This window comes from Triplophysa rosa, linkage group LG1, assembly GCF_024868665.1.
Source record: "Triplophysa rosa linkage group LG1, Trosa_1v2, whole genome shotgun sequence".
Lineage (NCBI taxonomy): Eukaryota > Metazoa > Chordata > Actinopteri > Cypriniformes > Nemacheilidae > Triplophysa > Triplophysa rosa.
Window position 1 is genome coordinate 35,300,487 of NC_079890.1, and position 21,413 is coordinate 35,321,899.

Genomic DNA, 21,413 nt, shown 5'->3' on the forward strand with positions numbered 1-21,413 from the left:
TAAAGATTATTTTTCTTACCCCACTGGCAGATTTTTTTGCTTGTTTTAAGCACAAATTCACTGAAATTTCATATAGAGATGGGAACATCTTACCTCCGACCTCAATGCGTCCCAGTCAATCACGTGTCACGGCACAACAACAAAAAGCGCCAAAACTTTATTTATCATTTGAATTTGTTGATGAAACGTACATTAGAGACTATTCATATAATTTCTTGCTGAAATTATACTTTAAAGTTTGTTTTTACCTTTTTATAATAGATAGCTCCTCGCTAATCAGCTTGAGCGTCACATCAAATGACGCATCTCCCTGAGGTCGGGTAGATCGATCTGCCCCCAATTTTTTAGGGGTCTCATGACCGACTTTGAGTGGCGTTCCAAACGTCTACTTCCGGGTTTGAAGTGGGGAATATCCAAAATCCCAGTTGTCTGGAACGCAGCATGAGCATGTCTCAGGGAACTTTATTTGGCAAAAGAATAGTTCAGAACAATTCATACACCGCAATAACAGGGATTCAGGGGAAAATAGGCTAATATATTTAATTTAGCACCGTATTAAAAACACAAACTAGAGTTTTTTTCATCAACAAATGATTTTAGACATAACCCTCAACAATGATCAGGCTAAAAAGCCAGCAGTCAAAGCAAAAGGGGTACTGCTGTAATACAGGAGACTGCTACCATGCAACACCGTTCTCATTCATTTTCATGAACTTTACAAGGATGCATTTTTCATGTACTCTCTTTAAAGGTGCTATTCATGATTTTATGATAGCTTGCATTTTTTTAGGCAACAGTCTCAGCCAAAACTCAACAGATGCCTGTTTGTTTTTTCCAAAAGCGCATTGAAGAATATCTCAGCTGAGCAAGAACACCCCAGAGGGACCATTTACTGCATTGGCCGTATTAAGCAGGTCACGAGGGACCCAAAAGCACTAGCTTAGCACTTTGCCGTTTATCTTATACAGTATATAACCAGAAGAAAAAGCACAAAATACAATCAGATTAGTGTTGGTAAGAGTTTTATGAGCTGAGAGTGTGTGTTTGAGAGCGAGAGAAAGAGAGAGAGAGAGAGGAAGTTTGGTGATAGTGAAGTACTTAAGGCAACAGTGATGATTACTTCATAAATCATGCTTGATGTGGCAGCAGGGGACTCAGTGTCTTATCCCTGAAGGTAAAAGGAGTGCAAAAAGTGAAGCAAATATCCTACTTCTCTTACTTATCCCTGAGCTATGAGAGACATTAAATACAACTTCCCCCAAAGGATAAGTGGGTTCATTAATCTATCAGTTTCAAAGAAGTCATTCGCAATGATGGTCCGTAAGAGCGGGAAGGGAGACTGAGCCCATCGAAAACATTCAAAAAGAAAGATATACCCAGATAACATGAACTCATATTTTATCAGTTTACTTACTAATGCGCTTAACTCAGATGCATATCATTTAAATGATGACTTCATTTGGTTCTTGGTCGTACAAGGCAAGAGAAGAAATTACATTTGAAATGGCGAAGGTGACATTTGAGTTGATGTTAGATGGACTAGGGCACTTCATTCATTTACATTTACATTGATCTTAGTTTGTATATTGGCACTGTGTGATATATTTCATTCTTTTACTTTGTTGATCATATCATAGGTCCTCCTCGATATTGACATGGGCTGCATTGGTGATCAGAATTATTATAACATAATAATGTCATAAATCTTCAAGACTATAGCATTTTATTTTTCAATATCAGGGAGTGCGTGTATATAATATATTAGCATAATTTTCAGAATACATTTAGAATATGTTAATAAACTAAATAATATTTTGTTGTTTGAACAATACAGCACAGCAGGGGACAATGTGCGGGCCGAATCACCTTTTTTTAAATCATAGTGCACCAAATTACCAATTAATTTGCAAAAAAACTAGAAAGACATACTGTTCTGTAAAAACTGCATTTAATAAATCCTCAGAACTGTTCAATAACACTCTTATTACTCTTTGAACAAAATAAATTTGTTAAAGTAAAGGTAATCAAAACCCTTTCCTTTGAATATGAATATTTTTTGTCAGATACTTTTTACACTAGTAATGACAAAATAAGAAAAAAATGCTACAGACTCTATTGGTGTACAGACGGGTTACATTAAATATGAACCATAGCTATACAATATAATTCAAAAACTGCCTTTAACATATTTAACAACTCAGTAGTACAGTAGTAGTACAAGTAGTACAACTTCACTTTGGATATGAACATTAAATATTTACTAGAAATGAAAAATTTCCTTTAACAAAGAAAAATCTATAGATCGCATCTGTAATGCATTTTGACTTCATAAAGCAGACACATTATGATTTTAATTCCTGCTTCCTGACATTTCTTTTCTTCAACCAGTGCAACCACAGCAGTTGCCACTCTCATAATGTCATTTAGATTCTGAAATTCATCCTGCAGACCAAGAATTTTTTCGTTGTATTTGTCAATGTTGTCTTTGTCGTGAGCAGTGTGCACAGATTTTAAAGTGCGAAAATGAGCTGGGTTGCATGGGGAAAGCTGCGTTGCCCACAGATCTAGTTTCATCTCAAATGCGCGAATCGTAATATTCGGTCACGACTTTGACGCGGTAGGGTAGACTGTGAGAAATATTTTTTTCAGATAAAAAGGCCTCAAATTGCCGATGGTTGAACCCCTTTGCTCTGATGAAATTGACAGTTTTTATCACCACATCCATAATATTGTCCGTTTTTAGGGTTTTGCCACACAACGCTTCCTGGTGTAATATACCATGAAAATTTTGAATTTTGTCATCACGCCTGCCTTTTTCCCAACCATGGATGGAGCGCCATCCGTTGCCACACTAATGCTGTGTTCTCACCAAACGCGAATTAAGCGTTTGGCGCGAGTAAATTACATACAAAGTCAATGCAAAGACGCGCATAGACACGAACTCGCGTTGGGCCGCGTTGGGCGGCGCGTTTGCGACGTTCTTCCGCGCAAGTTTAAAATTTTCAACTCGAGCTATGAATTCGCGCGAAGATTTCCGCGTCACTCACGCGAAAATAACGAACTTTTCCTGCGAGTAATAAAGAGCGTGGAACGCGATTGCTCGCGTTTGGTGTGAACACAACATTATGCTGTGTTCTCACCGAACGCGAATTAAGCGTTTGGCGCGAGTAAATTACATACAAAGTCAATGCAAAGACTCGCATAGACGCGAACTCGCGGCAGGCGGTGCTAATTACGCGTATCAGGCGACGCAATTGCCGCGAATCGGGCGGCGCGTTTGAGGCGTTCTTCCGCGCAAGTTGAAAATTTTCAACTGGAGCTATGAATTCGCGCTAAGAGTTTTCGCGTCACTCACGCGAAAATAACGAACTTTTCCCGCGAGTAATAAAGAGCGTGGAACGCGATTGCTCGCGTTTGTGAACACAGTATAACACCGTGTGTACACCGGACGCGGCGCAACGCGACACACGGCTTGTTCTAATGGGATTGTCGCGCCACGTCCGGTGTGGACAAAATTTAAAATTACAATGGGTTCTAATGCGTTCTATTGTCTCTTGTCGCATCGCGCCGCGCCGCATCCGGTGTAGACACGGTGTCACAGCGCGACACCAGTCAACCTCCAGTCTGTCCAGAGCACCAATGGAAGTAGTCCTGTCTGTCATTAAAACCAGCTCGACAAATTCTTCATCAACTCCACGAATAAATAACCCCAGCTGAGCTACGTCGGTGATATCTCATCGAGTGCTATAGAAAAAGCAACGAATGACTTGACTTTGTCTTTCAGCTGACGGATCAGGTCTCCTGCAAGGTCCTCGATTCTTTCAGCCACGGTATTTCTTGACAAGCTAATACTGGCAAAAGTGTGTTTTTTCTCAAGACACACAAGCTCCGCCGCCTTAACCATACACTTCTTGACGAATTCTCCCTCTGAAAATGGCTTTGATGCCGCTGCGATTTCGTTGGCAATCAAATAGCTAGCCTTTACAGCTTCATCAGTCACTGTTCTTTTTGTAAACATTGATTGCTTTAATTTCAAAGCTAAAGCTAATTTATTGACTTTTTCTGTTCGGAGCTGTCCAGTGTATTTATCATATTTCTCTGCGTGCATCTCATAGTGCCGTTTAATACTGACTCTTTTTGCACAGCCACGGCTTGTAAGCAGATTAAACATATCGGCCTGCCGTTGACCTCAGAGAAGAAATACTTCTCTTTCCATTTCTCCTGAAACATCCGCCCTTCCAGATCGATTTGTCTTTTTTTTGGACATTTTTAAAATCACGAGTCCTCGCCGCACAACATAGCCTACTGTATGTATTCGAAATTTAGGCGCCGTTTTAGAATCCGCATGTGTGTTAAGGGTTCCGGCAGAAGCCCAATTAAATGATCAATGATAAAATAAAAAATGAATAAAACCAAACATAATATAGCAGCAATATAATTATTTCATAAAAAGTAATAATAATAATAAACTTATATTTCATACTTTTATTACTTTTCAAATCATCCCGTTGTTTGACACCCCTGCAGCACAGAATCTTAGGATTCAAGGGGAGGACCAAAATGCAGCTTCAATGACACACACCTAAAACAAACAAATACATAACAGTCCAAAACAGAATGTATAACTGTAAAATTTGTGACAGCCAATCAAAATCCATTTGACCTTAAAGGTCCAGTAGGGGGCGAGGAATGTGGAGGGAGCCGTTGGTTGCAATTCACAACCTCAGAAATGAACAAGACACAGGTACAGTAACAATGAAAGGGAAACAGCAACATAACAGAACTACAAATCAAAAGTCTAATAACAAGACAAACAGACATGACAATGTCAGCCTTCATGGGCATTGTTCATGCATGAAATATCTAAAATAGTTTCTCCAGCGTTTGTTAGTAAACATTGAATGACAGTGTTCTACTTTTAAGATCTAAGGTTATAAAAACGGTCCTTGACATAAAAATAATGTCTCATTGTCATCCAATACACAGTGAATGAAGCCAATATTTTATAGCAGGTAAGATCAATGAGTTGAGGTTACGAGAGGGGAAATTAGCAGGGTATTTTTCTACACCTGTAAATTGTGACATAGATAAACATTTTCATCCATTAAATATTGTGTCATACAAAAATAAGCAATACTATAATAACTTAATGTGTGACAGTAAGTGCTTCATTCAGACAGTAAGATGTGTGAGCTTTTACAGAGATGCTTCAGTGCCTGGCAGCATCATTTTTCTCATCTTTGGCTAGCCATCTGAAATTAATGGTTGATTGACATATGAACCTGTACCTCAGAGAGATGTCTTCACCTGTCTTGTCATATTGAAAATACATCAATGTCATCATAAATACAAAAGCCACTTTTATTTTTTACAGAGGGCTTTAGTAAATGCTCACGTATTCAAGTAAATAAGTCATTTTGTATATTAAGGTGTCTGCCAAATGAATGCAGAGAAGACTTTCCAGCGCACGCTGAACTGCATAATGATGTGTGTTATATGTGACATTACAGTTGCCATTAAAGAAATACTTGCAGACAAAAAAGTCAAAGTCAATTTTATACGTAACTGGAATTACTAAACATTTTCCACTGAAAGATATAAATCTACAGAAAATAACTGTCAGTCTGCCTTAGATGAATCTTAAAGAGTTTGCACCCTTTCAGTTTATTAATGTGTAGGAAAATCAATCACCTAAAACGCATTCTAATCTGAGTTTACTACTAAACGTTGGCACCACATATTACCCCTCACAGCAATATTTGTCTATGAAGGGGATCTGGTTGTGATCAGTATATACAAGAGTAATCAACGCAGAACATTTCTAATAACAACATTCAAGTGGTTTGTGATAAAACAAACTTAATCACCCTGGTTTGACTTCAGCCTCGGGTATTACCCGAGCGTATTAAATGTTTAAAAGCTTCTACCATGATTATTTTGTTTGGTATCACATTTCTGTCATATTAAAAACTGAATGTGGGTCAAACCCTATGGCCAAAATTGGGTCCCATCTGCTCAAGTCAACAGGTTTGCAAAAATAACAGCTTGGAGAGATTAGGAGCCGCTCATCCTGAGGTCTAACTTACATAACCTAGACAAATATGCTGTATTAAAAAGTGAGCAGATGTTACCTGTCAGGTCTTCGGAGGTCTTTCGTCTCTTTTCCATCAAGCTAAGAAAAACACTTTGAAGCTATCCATCCAAACATACTACTGTATGTATTACACAATGTTACAAATCTTTTAAAAAAGTTGTGTTTTGCTTTCATTTTAATGTTTCTTTATGAAGTTTAACATGCTGACTACAAAAATCTGGGTAATTTTGGCTACTCACAAAAAAACGAAAAAATATTTTCACACATTTATACATTTCGGTATTGTTACTCATACGCAGAAATGACAAGGTACTGGCATAAACTGAGCTCAAAACAACAGTTTAACGTAACAGTTACTAAAAACGAGTCGTCCAAAACTTCAGAAGTGTACATTTGATCGTTTTTGTCTTGTTTTTATGACTAATACATGGTCACCCATCATCGCTTCATCCCACCTTCCCTGTACATTTCTAGAATTTTCTGACCGTGACAATTGGAAAATTATTTTTAAAAATATGTGAAAATTTTTCATACACCGATATATCGCAATCAATGATAAAAGCTTAAAATATACTTGAGCTAAATATACACTAAAACATTGCTGAAACATGAAAATAAATATTACCATAATAATTAGCACCAAAGAACTATAAAAAGGTCGGGCGAAACCAAAATTTGTGTGTTATCTATAGTAAAAAGTCGACTGCTGACACGGTTTTTCCATGGCCTGGTTTGTTTAGCTGAACTTTTAAAAAAGGTTTAGAGCTGTCAGTCGACCTACATTCTCTCAAACCAGACTCTAGCCTGAGCCTAAACACAAGCCCCATCATCCCTCTACAACCTAAACAACCAAGTGCACTGGGACTTCAGGGTTACCCATGTTTCCTGGAATGGTATCACATAAGACACATTATATTAACCTATCATAAGCTATCCACATTCTCGCACGTTCAAGATTTATAAGTCACATGACATTTAGAGCTCAGGTGATTGGCTCAAAAAACGTTTATGATCACAGGGCTGCTTGATTATGACAAAATCATAATCACTATTTGGCAAATTCTCACTACTTTTTCAAATACTGAGATCATGATTACTTTACATGGTTAGTGACTCACTGATTTCCAAGAAAACATCAGTAATCTTTTTATGTATACTGAATTCCGCTGAAAAGCAAATCTGCACCCCTACATCAAATTTGAACAATTTACCAAAATCATATTTTTATCTTTGGAGGTTAACTGCACGACCATAAGTGTGAACCCACAAACATATTTGCAAACCACTGAGTGTTTCATTGAGAAGAAATGAAATACTATGAATCAAATAGCTTTCTTCAGGTATCTTAGACATCATTCAAACACAATATTTGAATATTTTTGCTTTGACTAACCAGATAAGATGTGGTAGGGATCTTATTGTTAAGTAAAACCCAAACAAGAGTTGTTTTCGAATGGAAAGCAACCAGGTGGCCTTTTACAAAAAAACAGATGATATCTTCTGCTGAAAGCTTTATTCCATACACGCCATGAAACCCTTCTAGTCTTCTAGTAAAGCCATAAATATAAGTGCAGACCTTGCATCTGACTCTATACCTTTAAAAATACTGAAGATATTTTTCAGAAAGTAAAAAAGTGAGAGGAAATTTCGATTACCGATTGTGTCAAGCTTGATAAACGATGGACTCTTTTGAGTCTCTCAGCATGGCTCGCTGTACAAACTGAGATGCACACCTTTCACCGTCTCTCCTCTTTCTCACTGTCTCGCTTTGTGAACAGCTGCCTCTCGATATTCTTATTTCAGTGATTGCAGGCTAACATCTAATGTAATGCATTATTCAGAAGCAACACCCATAGCTTGAATGCATCAATCAAAAGCATGATGCAAACTGACTGGTTTCATTCCTAAGCGTAAAATTTAAGCAACCTTCTGTATTTTGTATTGAAACTTATGAGTTCTTTCAAAGCAATAGTTTCCAAAACAATGAAAATTAATTATATACACTATATACACTCCTGTAATTTCAAACTTATTTGACATTCTTTTCTCTCGGCCATGGGCCATTTATGCCACATATTACCATCCAACTGTACCATCAAAGTATTATATATTTATATATGTGACCCTGGACCACAAAAACGTGGGTCAATTTTTTGAAATTGAGATTTTTATATCATCTGAAAGCTGAATAAATAAGCCTTGATGTATGGTTTGTTAGGATAGGACAATATTTGGCCAAAATACAACTATTTAAAACTCTGTAATCTGAGGGTGCAAAAAATATATATTTTGAGAAAATCGCCTTTAAAGTTGTCCATCAGAGAAAAGCGGAAGCTTTGCATAGATACCAAACTTGAGTGGGAAGTTTGTAGGCGTGTTTCCGGCCATTTTTGTGCCCAATTTGGCTACATCCACTCACAAAAATAAAGTTTTGATATATTTACTGTAGCAAACTTACAAAATATCTTCATGGAACATCATCTTTATTTAATATCCGCAAATTCTTTTTGGCATAAAAGAAAAATCGATAACTTTGAAAATGACTGGTTTAGTGGTCCATGGTCACATATAGTTACTTTTTGTTTACTATATGGAAATAATTGGTCAGAATATCAGAGAGGTCAAAATCTTGTTTTTTTTACATCAGTTTTGGTGAAGTATTCCTGTAATACCCAGATGCCTTACAAAATGCCTTGATTATTAAAGAAGTAGAAGCTTAAGATGAACATCTTGATCAAGACCTCAAAACCGTCTAATCCAGTGGTTCCCAACCTTTTTTCCATGGGGCCCCCCCACATACATATATGACAATCGGAGCCCCCCCAACCCTCAAATATGTGTGTGTGTGTGTGTGTGTATACACACATATTTGCTACTCACACACACATATACTGTATAGATAGTAAGTCTGTGTTGAAGAGTTCAGCTTTTGGTTAATTGCACCGCAATCTATCAGTCATATTTAAGAAAAGACAGATCTGAATAATTAAGCATCACAATCATTTGTTTACTCGTGATTATACTGTCTCATCAACACATTGCCACTAATGGAAGGAGGATGTGGAATAAACAGTGTTTATGAATAATGATTAGACCAGTGGTTCCCAACCTGGGGTCCGCGACCCCCTTAGGGGGGCGCCAGAGTTCACATGAGGGGCGCGGGAGCTGACATGCTTTGAGGTTAAATAAAGCTGCATAAAATGTTCCACTAATCATTTTAAATAAACATATTTTTGTATGTTTTAAAAAATCATGTGCTTACAATGCCAAGATAATGCAGTCAAAAATAGTTATATCTTGTATAAAATAATTATTAAAAATTTTCCGGCTCTATCGGCAGACATTCACACCGGGCTTCGCGGTAGCTGGAAGCACTGTCATTGGCTGTTCTCACTATGAGACTCAAATGAGAAACATCCTCTGTCAGGCGTCAACGTTCGTGTTAACATAAAAATCAAAAGGAAAAATAGCAGAGAAACGTAAATGCGGTGATTCTTCGTCAGAAATAAAGGAAAAAGTTTAGACTCTATGACAAAACCTACGTAAATTTAGGTTTTACTGAAGGACAAGACAAGTCTCGGCCAGAATGTGTGTTCTGTGGTGAAAAATTGGTCAAAGACAGCATGAAACCAAACAAAATGAAAAGACACATTGTAAAAATAAGCAGTAATTGACAGTAGCCTACATCTCTTTATGCAAGTACAGCAATGTTAATGTTTAACAGTTCTTTCATAACGTTCAGTATACTCTGTATGTTCATACAATAACCTGAAAATAGACTGAAACAACCTGAAAATTTATTTGAGTATTCAAGTAAAAATGTCATTAAAATCTTTTATATTACTCATATTTAACCATTTAATTTAATTTATTATTCAATTATTTCATTTCATTTATTTATACTTTCCCAAAGACATTTAAAGGACATGTCATCCTACTTTAAACTTACTACACGTAAAAGCTTTACTTAAAGTGAATTAATATGTTAATGCTCGGCCGCATATTGACTTTAATACAGGCATTTCTGACATTTGGAAGACATTAAAAAGAAAGAACATTACAGGTATACGAAAAGCTTTTTCACATTTCAGTGAAATGTAAAATTCAATTAAGTTAAAAGTTTGTATCCAACCTAAATAAATTTAAAGATCCAAACCATTTTAGGTGTTTCTGTAGCTCAGCTGGTAGATCAATAAATACTTTTATTTCTGATTATAATTGCTTATTTACATGGGCGACAGTTAAAGGCGGGGTGTCCGATTTCTCTTAGCCGTTGTTGATGTTCAAATCACCAAAACAAACACACCCCTACACCCATCTTTCGCTTTCGTCAGCGCTCGGCTCGACTAATGTCCGTCCTGTGCACTGTGCACCTTACTTCTGATTGGCTACAAGGTTGTTTTGGTACTCGGCCCGACTTTGTCTATACAAGCGTAATTCGGAAATCGGACACCCCGCCTTTAATAGACAAAAGGCATAATGGCTGTAACACTGGCAGTCTGCCTTGAAACGTAAACATTTTAGAAAGATTTCATGACAATGAGCTTAACCATAAAGACTACTAATACTGTATCTGCTAACTGTTTATGAGACAGGCAAAATGCCAACGTGATCTCATGAGAATTCGTATTTATTTTACGTAAAATGTGGTTCTACAAAAAGTATATTTACTTACGTTTGCACAAACACTAATATGTGTATATATAATACTGACGTATTTACAGCAACTAAACGCACAATACTGACGTATTGACAACACATAAAACGTTAATTATATACATATGAACAACTTTACAGACTTGTGAATGAATCCTTATGCATATCGTAATCACGGCATTAACAAGTATTTTATTATATTGCATTATTTCTCATATCAATGGCATTGTTTTCAATTGCATTCATTAAAGTTTACTGGTTTAGTTATTATGAAATGATTTCGGTTCTGTGTGATTTCTGCTGCCAACTCGTTTAGAAGAAACAAAACTTTAAACTCTTAAAATGTTTAACCATTACTTATCATGTAATGTTTGCTTTGTTTGCCATATAAAGGCGTTTTCTCTGTGACTAACAATAGAACCATAAAATACACCAAAACCGCTAAATAATTACAAAAGGAATCAATTTTATTCGTCAGATGCAATCCATATCTTCAGAATCCACTCGACTGTTAGGAACAGAACCAAATCCAAGCCTTTATTTGGCGATCTTCTTTCTTCATCATGACACCGGCACTAACACGCGAAAATCGAACGCTCATTGGCTCTCGCCTGCTTCGTCACAGATTGCGACATGCCGTGTTTCTGGTGAGGTGTGTTTGTAGGACAATGCGCGCTTTCACGAGTGGATCAGGATAATAATCTGGATATTTTCAGCAAATAACAAATTAAATTCTGCTCTGTTCCTCACACAGAACTGTTGTATTCCACCAGAGAGGACCGCGACTGCAAAGCTTTGACATTTGGACTACTTTTAGTATTTTTGAAATAAAAAAAATATTGTGATTGCACTTTTCTGTCTGTCATGGTTTTCTTTATAATGTACATATTTTTAAGAAATAGTTATGGTTAGGTTTATAGATAGGAGGAGGATTTGCAACTATAAAATATTTTTTAATGGTAAATTGTTACTAAAATCATAATTTTCCTGCATATTTTATTTACATTTTATATCTCTTTTATTTTCGCTATTAAATGGTAGGTTTAGGTTTGGGGGTAGATGAAGGGGTCTAAAAATATAAATCGCTTATCGATACAATTATGGAAACGTACTGATACAAGTATCTTAATGAGATACAAGCTTTGCAAATATTTAAAGTTTTTTAGCTAAAAATACGTAGTAATTTTTACGTTTTATATATTGTAATGTGTCTAAATTTAACGCTTCAGCATCAATAAAAACGTACAAAAATGTACGTATGTAAAAATGTATGTAAACTTAACGTACAAATACCTACGTATAAACAGTGAGATCAGGCTGAAAATGCTTACAATTAGATGAACATATACTTTATATAAACATATAGTTTGTTTGCGAAAGATAATTAAAAAATCATGTTGTTTATTGTGTTATCATGTGTTTATTGTGTTTTATTGTATTTGTTAGCTGTATTTTTTTAAGTTATTGTTACTTAAAAAAAAACAGTATGATTGATATTAATTGGAATGCACAATAAAAACTTGAAAAAAAAGAGTTATCTGTTTTTGTAAATGAACTCTTCACTTGTTGAATAAGTAACTTAGTGTATATTTTATAATCTTAATTTTAATATGGCAATAATTATATATGAAAATATTTTATTTGAATATGACTACATTTTTATTTTAAGATCTTAATTTAAATATGTCAGCATGAGACCTCATTCTACAATATTTCTATGATTAAATGACTGACAGAGACCCATCCTCTATCAGCCAATCACTGTGGTCATAGTCAGTAAGCTTGCTGACATCATCCATAGCAACGAGGTCCACCCCGCCCTTTTTCTTAGCTTAAGATTTCTTTCTGCTCCTTAGTAAGAGTTGCTCTCAGCAGCATTGCGAATAGGTTTTAAGTGGAAACTCTTAACTAAAAACGCTTACTGCAGTTTAGGAGAGCTCTTAGTGTTAAGATAAAATGTTTTGTGAATACGGGCCCTGAGGTTTAATTAGACTGGACTGGAATGACCACAATAGTCAATTTAGAAATGCTGAATAAATGACCGTTCGAAATGGTCTCTTCATTTTTTCCGTGACTGTATATTAAAAGCATTACAGGTTGCTTATTCTGCTTACGTGAATTACCAAATTTGAGAAAATCCAAATCGTTGAACCACATTGTTAACAATGGAACTTACATTCATAGTTGGCTATTAATGTTTTGGGGAAATGCTTTTTTATTATCACATTTTTATGCTAAACATATCTGCAAGAGGTTTATACATTTATGGACTCTGTACATCAGGATTTTTTTTGTGGAGGCTGGGATAGTTCTGCACTGACTGTTGCAAGATAGGTGATAGCTGTAGGAAGTCTAGGTTGGTGGTATCTTTGTTCGTGTCCGTTTTGTACAGAGGTAGGTGTAGGTAGTCTTTCACAGGCTGTCTACAGAAGTTTTTCCGCCCAGAAAACAGTGCAGCGATATCCAGGTGCTTTCCAAAGTACTGAAATAAATATAGTTTGACCTTGAGCTTTTTGCAATAGTGTAACACGTTACACTAGAATTAGAATATTCAATTAAAAATCATATGTCAGTGTTCATATATATATATATATATATATATATATATATACAAACATGATAAGAGTTGAAACATCATTATAGATTTCCAAACATTCTTTTTTAACATCAATCTTTTCAATGTGCATAAACATTGGTGTTCATATGTTAGGAGTGATTTTACCATGTTCAAACGTCATCATCTCATGCTTTATTTCAAGGCTATAGGCCAGTCATCCTCAATTGGCGGACCGTGGTCCGGATCCGGACCTTTGCTTCGTTCCATCTGGACCGCGAGACACAGCAGCCTAATAAACTATTTAAAACGTTTGACTATTTTGGTTGTTTAAATTGAGCCGCGCGTCTACACAACGGAGAATCACATCACACGCGCTCTCAAGAACATTCATGTAATTGATCTTTTGCCGCTATATCCTGTAATATCTTTATCTAGTGCCAAACGCGCTTCATTTTAACCTTTTCCGCTCCCCGCGCGCTGCTTCTCTCCCGCCAAAGACGTGACGCATGAAGAGCAGCAGACAACACAAGTGTAGACACGCAGAGCAGATAAATGGACACGCAACAGTAAACAAAATGCAGCAAATATTAAAGCATATGTACAGTATCTGCCAGTCTGTTTACTGTTTGCTATATGTCTCCAACCTTTCAACCAGATTTGTGATATTTTATTAACCATAACGTTTCTATCTACATTTAGCATTAGCATTATCGATCAGCATGTAAACATCTGTGACATGTGAAAACCCAGGCTAAAGTCTCATAATCAAATTGATTATTAGATAACAAGCATCAAAGATTAATTTCAAGCATTAATTTCACTAAGATTTTGGTATTATTCAGTCAATATTGAAGATATTGTTATATTTTCACAGAATATTCTGTAGGATGATTTAATGAAGGAATTTTGCTGGGTTTTCACAAGCAGGGTCACATTTTGTAATGAACAACGTTTTAATTGGAAAATTATTTAAAGATAGAAGTAGCCTAGTTCTGGTATGAAAGTGAAAGTGAAAAAGTGAAAATGGCATGGAAACTTTGGAAAGGCTAATTTAGTAAGTAACTTTGTTTTCTGTTTATGATGAGCATTTTAATTGTTACATTACATTTGCTGTTTGCATGTTGTCCGTAGTTTTTTATTTATTTACAAATATTAATAATCAGACTTCTATTAAAGGAGCCATGAATTAAAACCACAATTTTAACCCGAGATTTTGTTGTATAAGAGGGAATCGTATTCAAGCAAACTTCCTGTAAGTGTCAGAACTGAAAACGCCCTTGCTACTGAAATTACAACTGTTATTGACACCAGGCTCAGCGAACGCCAGGTCCTGGAATGCACCTATCTATAGGTTGAACACCAGAAAAATATCAACGACTACTTATCTAGCCCCGCCCACTGGTTCGCGAATGACTTTAGCCACACATAGTACACACTCCCACATTTGTGATGATCGACAAACTGGTAACCATAGCGACATATTTTTCGGCTAAAGATTCGTTTTGTCCGTCAGTTTAAACTAAACGTCTGATATGTTTTGCTGTGTTGCCATGTTTGTTATTAATAAGCGTTTTTATGCTTGTCGTTTGGTCTTAGATCCAAAAGCCTCGGCATTTAGGTCTTAATAAATGGTCTGTTGCAGATTTTAAGAATTTTTGGTCTTATAAATTATATAAACAATTTGCATTTTAAGGTTTGTTTTTGTCTTGTCTTCCTTTGCTTATTTTTTCTGTGAAGATCTGGCAACCCTGTCACTTTAGTGAAGGGCTCTCGTCTCGAGGGCGGTTAGCCCCGTGTCATATGTGCAAAAGTGAGCACTTGTTTCACTGTTATTTTTATTTAGAGCGACCAAGCAACAAACATGCGACATTGTGCAGCGCCTGGTTGCGGAAGAACACAGTCGCTTCCTTCANATGACTTTAGCCACACATAGTACACACTCCCACATTTGTGATGATCGACAAACTGGTAACCATAGCGACATATTTTTCGGCTAAAGATTCGTTTTGTCCGTCAGTTTAAACTAAACGTCTGATATGTTTTGCTGTGTTGCCATGTTTGTTATTAATAAGCGTTTTTATGCTTGTCGTTTGGTCTTAGATCCAAAAGCCTCGGCATTTAGGTCTTAATAAATGGTCTGTTGCAGATTTTAAGAATTTTTGGTCTTATAAATTATATAAACAATTTGCATTTTAAGGTTTGTTTTTGTCTTGTCTTCCTTTGCTTATTTTTTCTGTGAAGATCTGGCAACCCTGTCACTTTAGCGAAGGGCTCTGAGGGCGGTTAGCCCCGTGTCATATGTGCAAAAGTGAGCACTTGTTTCACTGTTATTTTTATTTAGAGCGACCAAGCAACAAACATGCGACATTGTGCAGCGCCTGGTTGCGGAAGAACACAGTCGCTTCCTTCAGATTCTGATATTAGAAATGCGTGGTTGAAGTTTACTTTTAAGTACGTTCCTGCTCACGTGGGTGAAACATTGAGCATTTGTTCACGTCATTTCACCGTGGATTCCTTTGTGAACAAGGCGCTGGATTTGCGGAGAGACTAAAATTAAAAAGCAGTGCTGTGCAGTCAATATTGGATCCGACAGGAATGGCTCAATCTTATGTGAGTAAAACATATTTGTACTATGCGTCACTATTGCTTTGTAAGAGATCGCTTGATATTGCTTTGTTAGATCGCTTGATATGTCCTGATGTGTGTAACCTAACGTTACGTGTCTAGCCAAATTCACAGAAGGCTCCAACTAAGTTTACTCCGCAAACTGCTATCCAATCATAGCAGTGGGCGTTTACTTCCAAGTCTTCAGTGCGGCACGCCCATTTAAACAGGGCACTCACTAAATCCTTGGTGTTTCGAGTCAGACGTGATCACCCAAACGTGTTTTTTCGTCAATTTTAACAATCATAGGTAGTTTAGATGGTTAGAGTAAGGTTAGGGTTAGGGTAAAGGTTTCGTAAGACTTGAAACACCAAAGATTTAGTCAAAACCAACAAGCCACGCCCACGGATCTGACTCGAAACACAAAGGATTAAGTGCGTGCCCCTAGAGCCAGAGCCTATACATACATACTGTGGATATCAAAATATAAATGGCCTGATAAAAGATCATATCTTTTATACAGTATATCCAACTGAGCTAAATTGATTCAACATTTTATTTTCAAAAAACATATTGTCCGGACCTCCGTTTGGAAGTAAATATAAAGACAGGACCTCTTGGAACTTTAATTGAATACCCCTGCTATAGGCTGTATAAACCTTTGCACTGTTTGCAACTCTTGCGTTCAGTGCATTAGCAGCAGGTTTCTCCCTATGCAGCGTTTGTCCGACACTGATGCTGGGCCAGTAATTGAACCATATGACAGGCTCAGGTGAGTAAAAGAAAAGCCACCTCTAATGCTGAAAGTCATCTCTTCCTGCAGGCGAAGGAACGAACAAGGGTTTACCATATGCCATATCAATCATTCCTACTATTTATAGATTGTGGAGCCATCACTGGAATACAAAAACGGCTAAAGTAGGTTACCTGCAGAGAGCAGAGGTGCTATCCGGCATAACACTGAATGAGAAATAAACCAGAGCTCAAAGTCTGTAGGCAGCAGAAGACGTTTTAATAAACATGCACGCTTGTTGATTGTGCTTTGTTTGGAAAGTTTTAAATAACAGGCCTTTATTTAAACAGTCAAGGCCAATTTGAATGTCATCTAGTTTATTGGTTCTTGACTGTGACCATGTTGTTGTAGTTCATCAGGTCACGCGTGCACATGACCCCTCCCTTAAAAGTTTTTGACTGACATGTTGTTTTGGATATCAGATGACGTGGACAAAAAAGCCTGTCGGTCAACGGGCTACTGTGTCATCGGGCTCATTTCAAGCCTGCCAATTCAGGGCTAACGCTGGCCTAACATACACGTTCAAGTGCTAACGCTATCCATCATCTCCACTTCACCCCTCCAGAGAATGAACTCCCAGTATATGAGGCTATTCCAGCTAATGGAAAATTCATTAGCTAAGTCTAAGAGCAGCTAATGTTCGCCAGGCTAAGTTTAAACGACGACGCTAATTACGGCGCGGCTAACACGCTGATCTCTGCTGTGCTTTCCTCAGTTGTAATTATATCGAAATAATTGTGACATAGAGTTTTCTTCTAAGTAGAAAAGTATCCAACAGAGATGTTTAACAAGATGTCCTGGAAAGCAGTGCCCTGTGGTGTAATTGATGCAAATGATAAAAACAAAGAAGATGAACATTACATGCCATGTACATTATACATGCCCAAACTCATTTGCTGTACAGTTGGTGAAGTAACTGCATGTTTTTACATTTTAACGAGTTGGCGGACATATCTTATAGTCATAGATCTTATATTCATATTACTCCCCAGACAAAATGCTGCTATAAATGTAGTCAACGTAGTAATCAGTGTACACAATGTGCGTATATATTTAGCTAATTTGATGCAAGTACAGTAGCTTTTGTCTGTCCCGCTAAAATCCATTCAAATAGGTTGACAGTATGGATTTGTTTGGAACTATTGAGCGCTTTAAGAACCACGTGACCACACGGCAGCCAGATCGAGTGTCGTAACTCTGTATTTCCAGGGCTCTAGACTAACATTTGAGAGAGAGATTGCACTGGTGCTATCAAGTTATGGTGGCACCAGCACTTAATTAGGTAGCACCAGAGTCATGGGGCGAGGTAAGAAAAAATAATCACTAAAACTTCATTCAAATGTGTTAAATACATTAATAAATACATTAGAAATGAAAACAAATCATTGTATTTGATGAACATTATAAACAGATATCTTTATTATGCTGCTGCCCCTTTAAGAGCTAGCGCACTATACTGTAGCACACATGTGTTTTGTTTCCCAACCGTTTGTTCACGAAACGGACTACCTTTACAAGGATTCTTGCTAATATGAAAAATTTGACATAATTTTGTGTTTAAATGTCCGTTTCAGAGTAAGAAGGAGTGAAAGAGAACTCAGTTTAGTATTTTGTGCTTTGACTCCCTGGGCGCGCACATCTCAAACAACCCGCGAGACCTGAAGGCTTTTAGTGAATATTCATCATGAAAGCTGCATTGATACACGTTCGGCCAAGACCAACTGGGGTTTTAACCCATCGAAAGTTATTTAATGAATAAAAAAATGAAAGAAATAAAGCATTTAAAGAGAAAACATAACTTCCTGGAACTACCTGAAGGCTCCATGAATCACGTGACACGTGAAAATGTTGAACTTCCGTTGGCGCAACTCTCTCTCTCAATGGCTCTGGGGGCGGGGGCACTGATAGATAAGTGAACGGTTGGGAGACCTTTTTAATGTAGAACACAAAAGAAGATATTTTGAGAAATGTATTAGTGATTTTGTGTCCATTCAATGAAAGTCAATGGGGTCCAATGATGTTTGGTTACCAACATTCTTCAAAATATCTTCTTTTGTGTTCTGCAACAGAAAGAAAGTCATACAGGATTGAAATGACATAAGGGTGAGTAAAATGAAGGAATTTATATTTGGGTGAACTGTACCTTTAAACATTTTGTAAACTGAAATGAAAACATAAATCAAAATTGATTCAAATAGTGTGCCTTTTTACAAGATAATAGAAAATAATGCAGGACCCACTTGAACTGCACTTTTCTCATACAGTGAATAGGCTAGAATGTGTAATTTTTTTCACTTCAGAACAAGTATGATGTAAGAAAATTAGTAAATACTGGAAACAAAAGGACCCTTTGGGTAAAAGGCCCCTTGGATGTTATTATGGCTACACTACAGCACTTTTCTAAACACCTGCAGTACTTCAAATTGTTTTGCATAAGTGAAGAAGAATGGATTTGTTTTGATGGATGTGCAGAGTGGGTCCATGTTGACTGCATCTGTCACACACTAGAGATTCAATTGTGAAATACACATTAACTTAAATTGTAGCTAAAAAAATGTGGGCTGTTCAGTTTCAAACGCATGTACAGAATAATACCGTTACAAAACATTCAAAATATTAACAAATGCAAAAGTGATTCAGATGAACTGGGTACACCTTTGGCTAAAATGAATGTAAGCTCAAGTTCTGTTCACACAAATTGCATCGCTCCATCAATATTGGATTGGAAATGGTTGCTCCTGACGGGACACGTTCATCTCATCACTCATTCCAACCATAAAGGCATCCTTGTTAAAAAAGACCGATATCCTCCCTATATTGTACATCTTAATGGAGAACACCCAAGAATAAAGGTACAGCGCTAGCCCAGATCTAATACAATGATTCTTCAATTGACATGCCCCCTGCGAGCGAAGCATTCCAGTAAACGGCGTACCCGTGATTTACAAAAGACACTCCTGCAATGCATTTAATCATCTTTCAATTTTCACTATGATGGGATGTAATGAGAAATCTGCCAAAATCCATATAAATTCAACAGATCTCAGAAACCAATGTGCAACAAATCTCTAAAATGAAACTCGTATGTAGCCAATCATGCTTGTTCACAATCTGTTTGACAAAAGCTAGGTGATGTGTGTAAGCCTTTCAGATGAACCAGCTCTCTGTTCTATCCCAGATCCTGTTGTTAAACCGTTTCCTATCAATAAATCACATTAAGTGTGTTCTGCCGTCAATAAAACATTAAGGCGAAAGGTCACCAGCTCCTGTTTGCTTGTAGAAATATATTCAAGCTGGCAAAAAGAACATTTTGTTTCTTCTCATTTATGAGCACGTAAAAGTTAATGCTGTCCCCTGATATGCTCTGCCTTACACAAAAATAACGATTTTATAGATCATAAGAACAAGACGGCTATGAACTCCTCATATTAGATTCCTTTGTTGTTTTGGAAGCAAACAACGCTAGCAGATGCTTTTAGATGAGATGGATGTTTGTATTAGAGACATTATAAAACATTTCATGCCTAAATGAAACTGCAAAGCTCAATATTTGGCGGCTCAATATGTGTTTTTAAAATTCTAACAGAGCATTCCAATTTATTGAACGTTTTAGTGTGTGAATTGACCCAAGTTAGCTTAACTGATGTCAGATTATATTGATGATTTATGTTTGTAAAGTAATGTACAGTAACTTGTACTTGTATTTGTTACTGAATTGATCTTTACAGTAAGTATTGCACATACAGTAGTGGCCAAAAGTGATTTAAACATATTTATTATTAAAGATCTTGTGTGCATGTTGCACAGATTTTTTTGCATATTTGAACAAAACCCATCTTTGATGCAATGTAGTTTGCTCTTTTGCCAATACTTTTGTTTAAAATAAATACTTTTACCAAGTAAATTTTTTTTGTGTACCATAATCGGAATATTTCGATTTTTACCCAAACCTATAGGGTCATAAAAAGCAAATATTGTTCAAACATCCCCTTTGGACATCATTTTTGGTCACAGGGGGCATTACTGTACCAATGAGGCCATCAAGTGTCTTAAAGGGATAGTTCACCCAAAAATGAAAATTCTGTCATCATTTACTCACCCTCGGGTTGTTCCAAACCTGTATAAATTTCTTTGTTCTGCTGAACACAAAGGAAGATATTTGGAAGAATGTCAGTAACCAAACAGATCTCAACCCCCATTGACTTCTATAGTATTTATTTTCCATACTGTGGCAGTAAATGGGGGATGAGATCTGTTTGGTTTCTGACATTCTTCGAAATATCTTCCTTTGTGTTCATCAGAAGAAATAAATGTATAGACAGATTTGGAACAACCTGAGGGTGAGTAAATGATGACAGAATTTTCTTTTTTGGGTGAGCTATCCCTTTAAAGACATTTTGTTCTTATACTGTGGCTTATTTAAACGATTTCATTTTTTCTTGTTTTTTTCATCTCGCAACTTGACACTAAGAGCTGCATTATATTAATGCACCACCTCACCTGAAACTACTTCAGATCCACTTCATCTTCGTCTGTAAGGTCTAATGACAGTGTGCTGTCAATGATACAGTATCTCCATATTCATAGCATCATCATTTATTCATTCTTTGCTGCTGAGCTTAATCTGTACACAGAGGCCATTATTCATCACCATAAACAGCTCTGAGCACATCTAACAAATACTTACTGTATTCAAGCAATGGCTGGAT

General features: G+C 36.7%; 1 protein-coding gene across 5 annotated transcripts in view; it reads right to left on the bottom strand.

Moving 5' to 3' along the window:
• Window positions 1-21,413, bottom strand: part of kcnip4a (potassium voltage-gated channel interacting protein 4a) — a 165,655-nt gene that overhangs the window by 126,053 nt on the left and 18,189 nt on the right. The window lies entirely within an intron of this gene.